Source organism: Sphaeroforma arctica (assembly GCF_001186125.1).
Source record: "Sphaeroforma arctica JP610 unplaced genomic scaffold supercont1.2078, whole genome shotgun sequence".
In the NCBI taxonomy this organism is placed as follows: domain Eukaryota; class Ichthyosporea; order Ichthyophonida; genus Sphaeroforma; species Sphaeroforma arctica.
The window spans coordinates 1-5,518 of record NW_014038480.1 but is presented as its reverse complement, the minus strand read 5'-3'; positions in this window follow the sequence as shown (position 1 = coordinate 5,518).

Here is a 5,518-nt window from a genome sequence, read left to right as displayed (position 1 = left end):
TGCACTTGCACACATACACTACAATAATCCGCGATACACAGCAGGTACACACACTCATATATCTGCTGCACTTGCACACATACACAACAATAATCCGCGATACACAGCAGGTACACACACTCATATATCTGCTGCACTTGCACACATAGACTGCCGGATCCTCGCAAGTTCCTTCGTCGTCTACCCACGCTTGTTGTACAGGGGGGTGTAGTGGTCATTGCATCGCCCTACACATTCTTGCCCGAGTTCACAGACAAGGCCAACTGGCTCGGTGGATACCACGGACAGGTAGATTCAAAAAGCCGATGTGTTCTTATTGGTATTTGTGTTGTTACTGTTACTGTTATTGTTACTGTTACTGTTACCGCTATTGGTATTGTTCTTGTTATTGGTATTATTATTGTTATAGTTATTGTTATTGTTCTTGTTATAGCTGTTGTTGTTGTTGTTGTTGTTGTTGTTGTTGTTGTTGTTGTTGTTGTTGTTGTTTTCGTTTTTGTTGTTTTTGTTTTTTCGCCCGCATGCGCTATTGTGCTGTAGTGGTTGACTATCTGATGTTTCGTGTGCATATAGCAAAGGTGTAATATGTGTGTGTCATATGTGATGTAGTCGTTGACTATCTGATGTTTCGTGTGCATATAGCAGAGGTGTAGTATGTGTGTGGCATGTGTGCTGTAGTATGTTGACTATCTGATGTTTCGTGTGCATATAGCAGAGGTGTAGTATGTTGACTGTCTGAGGCTTCGTGTGCATATAGCAGAGGTGTAGTATGTGTGTGTCATGTGTGCTGTAGTCGTTGACTATCTGATGTTTCGTGTGCATATAGCGGAGGTGTAGTATGTGTGTGTCGGATCTTTTCTGTATTTGTTTGTTGAGATAGTGTACCAAACTTCGCGCGCACGGTTTTATATATCATTCATATCGAGCACAGACCGCTTGTCGTTCTGCCCACAAGAGTCTGTATGCACCATTCAGTACTCTAATGGTTTGATTATAATGCTCTGTTGTGTTTTGTATTGAAGGATGGATAGCCAGTGTGGGGACGGGTACTGATTATAATGCTCTGTTGTGTTTTATATTGCAGGATGGCAAGCCTGTGTGGGGACGGGAGACCATCCAGTACGAGCTCAAGGACCACTTTGACATGATCAATGAGACCGACCTCCCCTTCTTCATCCGCGAAACGGCGCACAAGAACCAGTGGAGTGTATCGAATACACTCATCTTCAGGCGTCGGTGAAAAAAGAATCTCGATATAGACTCCGCAGTTAACCATGTATTTAAAAAGCAAAGCCATTGATGCGGTATCAAGTCGACCAACGTGCGTGCGTGCTCCTGTTAAAGGACGTGCATGTTCTTGTTGAAAACTCTCCTGTCACGGGTAGATCTTAAATGCAACCGCTGCACTCCCACTGCACGTAACTAAGAGGGAACCAAATCGGTTCTCAGATGCGGGCTGTTTCAATGTAATCGTCAAATTTATCGTCAAAAACAAAATAGTGGATGCTGAACGCCTAATATGTTTTGTTCGCGTGATACATAACACTGGCTTTTATAGTTGTGCCGCGCCGATTTTCCCAGGTGGAAAGATCAAACATCCATGTACATATTACACATAGGCGTATACCTTTGTTCGCATTGGCACATCTATAGGTGTATAACTTTGTAGGTAAATTGGTACATCTATAAGTGTAAAACTTTGTACGTACATTGTTATAATCTATAGGTGAATATCTTTGCACGTATTGACACATCTCTAGGTATGTAAATTTGTACGTATTGACACATCTCTAGGTGTATATCTCTGTACGTATTGACACATCTATAGGTGTATAACTTTGTACGTAGTGACACATCTCGAGGCGTATAACTTTGGACGTATTGATACAACTATAGGTGCGTATCTTTGCACACATCGTGCCAGGTTGAAAGTATCCATGATCTAACAAGGTCATATCTCGACCTTGTATGCTGTCTGATGCCCTACAGCCGGCCGGCTAACGTGCATATCTGGTAGAACTTCAGGACAGTTACATGAATACGTCCAGATAGCCTTGTGTATGTATGTATGCACCACAATACTCCCCAGACATCTCCCAACCAAGCTCACCTGTAGCGACACCTTTCCTGCTGAGGAGAAGTCGAGCCAAGCTATGGGATTGTGGCAGGGTGCGCACATATGCTTAATGAACTTATTTTTAGAGACATGACATGTGCGGGCACATATGCTTAGCATGACATGTGCGGACACATATGCTTAGTGAATCTATTTTTCAAAGCATGACATATGCGGAGTTTGGAGAAACTATCTCGCATTGGACAGATCACAGAGTGTTTCATAACGACGGTCTAGGGTCTGACTATGCTATTCAAACATTCTCTGGTCATGCGTATCGCCGAGATATTGTGCAGCGGGTGCCCCGTGTGATGTGATGGGTCGTCTCGGTGACTTAGCTGGTCAGTATGAATCCGTATGAGTTCAACACTACACCTAACACTCTCCACCCACCTGATTACCTATACACCCCTCTGCTTAACTTCATACTCCATTAGGTCTCACTCTCAAGCATGAGACTCTGCACAATAGTGCCACTGCTGGATACCCCAACACCGCAGCCATAGGGATGTCTATGCTTAGGTGAGACTGTTGCATGTTTCGCACGTGGTTCTGGGCTTTGCGCACACGTTTCAATAGCTGACATGGCGTAGTTGTCGGCCTTTGGTACAAGTTGGTACAAGTGTCGGCTGCCTTTATACCACCTGCGCAGATTTTACTACGTAAGGGGCAGAAAGGCAGTGTCTCTGTTATTAAGTATCTCGGAGAACTAGAGAATACACCCTGACGGGTGAGCGGATATAACAGCGGTCAGCCTTAAATCACTATATCCAGCTAGCTAATATTAGCGGTTAGGCACTTGACCATTATAGTCTTAAAATCACTGTACCCAGCTAGCTGGTAATAGCGGTTAGGCAAGAGGTCATTCTGGTCTTAAAATCACTTTATCCAGCTAGCTTGTAATAGCGGTTAGGCACTTGACCATTCTAGTCTTAATATCACTTTATCCAGCTACCTAATACTAAAGGTTAAGCACTTGACCATTCTAGTCTTAAAATCACTATATCTAGCTAGCTATTAATAGTGGTTAGGCACTTGACAATTCTAGTCTTAAAATTACTATATCCAGATAGCTAGTAATAGCTCTCAGACACTTGATCATTGTAGTCTTAAAATCACTATATCCAGTTAGCTAGTAATAACGGTTAGGCACTTGACCATTCTTGTGTTAAAATAACTATATCCTGCTAGCTAGTAACAGCGGTCAGACACTTGACCATTCTAGTCTTAAAATTACTTATCCAGTTAGCTAGTAATAGCGGTTAGGCACTTGACCGTACTAGTCTTAAAATCACTATATCCAGCTAGCTATTAATAGTGGTTATGCACTTGACCGTTCTAGTCTTAAAATCACTATACCCAGCTAGCTATTAATAGTGGTTAGGCACTTGACAATTCTAGTCTTAAAATCACTATATCCAGCTAGCTAGTAGTAGCGCGGTCAGACACTTGACCATTCTAGTCTTAAAATCATTATATCCAGTTAGCTAGTAATATCGATTAGACACTTGACCATTCTAGTCTTAAAATCACTATATCCAGCTAGCTAGTAGTAGTGCGGTCAGACATTTGACCATTCTAGTCTTGAAATCACTATATCAAGCTAGCTAGTAGTAGCGGTTAGGCACTTGACCATTCTAGTCTTAAAATCACTATACCCAGCTAGCTAGTAATGGTGGTTAGGCACTTGACCATTCTAGTCTTAAAATCACTATATCCAGCTAGCTAGTATTAGCTGTCAGACACTTGACTATTCTAGCCTAAAAATAACTATATCCAGCTAGCTAATATCCGGTCTGAGCTGTGCTTGAATACTATTCACGTCATCAGCATAGCTACAGTACGACGAATTGGTGGGATTAAAACCCTAAACCCTATAAGCATGTGGTGAAACCCTTTGCAACGGACAATCGATGGAACGTCCTGCAAACTGATGGGCACCATCGTCCTTAGAACACCAATGACAATCATTGGCAGCATCAGCAACGACCAATAAGAACTCTCGAAAAGCCTGTGAGGAGGGGCATGTGGCCAATACAACGACACCCACCACACATACCACACATAACACGGATGAGTTTTATTGGTGCCTGTCGGGATAAATGGGAAAGACGGGCACATCGTTATAGTTATTAGTTGCATGGATTCTCAATGGCTTGAGCTCATGTTCCTGGAGAACAACCGTGTACCACTGGCCAGTGACTATGTATGTGCTGATTGGGCTCTGTTTGTCGCAATGCTATGTAGCGCCCCATCACTTGTCCAATCATCTGGGTTAGGGTTCAGGGTAAACCCTAAAAACCTGTGTTGGTGCGGTGCCAGTCGCGGTATGTGCGACACGTACATTCATGGTAGAGTATAACAGAAGCAATGCACGCCAGTATATACATCAACCGGTTATGATGAACAGGATACGCTCTCCGTCTCCGTATTGTGCTCACACTACGAGCTATCTCTAATGCTTTTCAATTTGCAACCGTGATCCATCGCTTGTTTACGCATAGATATATAAGCGTGTGAGCTATAGAGCGTCTCCTGGGCACCGTTGCTGGCGCTGCCTGAATATCTTCAGAAGCTGGTAGTGCGGCGCATTTCATCGGATGGAGTGGTGGGTCGCACATTGACCTGTCTCTGGGTTCTGTGAGAGAACAAACAGCCCAAAAAGAAATAAAAGGATGTTAAATATAGTACACGAGTCCCAGAAAGAAAGAAATAGAACAATGTTAAATATAGTACACGAGACACAGAAAGAAAAAATAGAACGATGTTAAATATAGTACACGAGTCACAGAAAGAAAGAAATAGAACGATGTTAAATACAGTACACGAGTCACAGAAAGAAAGAAATAGTTAAATACAGTACACAAGGCACAGAAAGAAAGAAATAAACGATGTTAAATACAGTACACGAGCCACAGAAGTAAAGAAATAGAACGATGTTAAATATAGTGCACGCGTGAGCGCTCCTTGACTATCGCAGATGCTGTGCACAACCACTTAAACGAATGGGTTGGCTGTACATGTACAGATTCAAACACCTACATGTGGTGTTCATTGCGTAACGCATAAATGTATGCGAGAAAATTTACACGCATGCGGAAATTATATCATAGGTGAGAAGACTGTGTATGACAGGCCGACTACATTAGCATCATGCGCACTTGCAAGTCACTGGACTGATTGCGAAGGCGTCTGAAAGGTACGAATAGGAAGAATGTATATATGACATGAACCTTAATAGACTACAACTCAATCATGTACGCTTCATACTTCAGTACTCTTTTAACACACTCTGCACACACCTACATATACGCTCATATATCCGTACTGAGAGTGTGCCTCTTACACTTGACCTACAGGTTTTACACTTGAACATACACGCACGCACGCACACACACACAC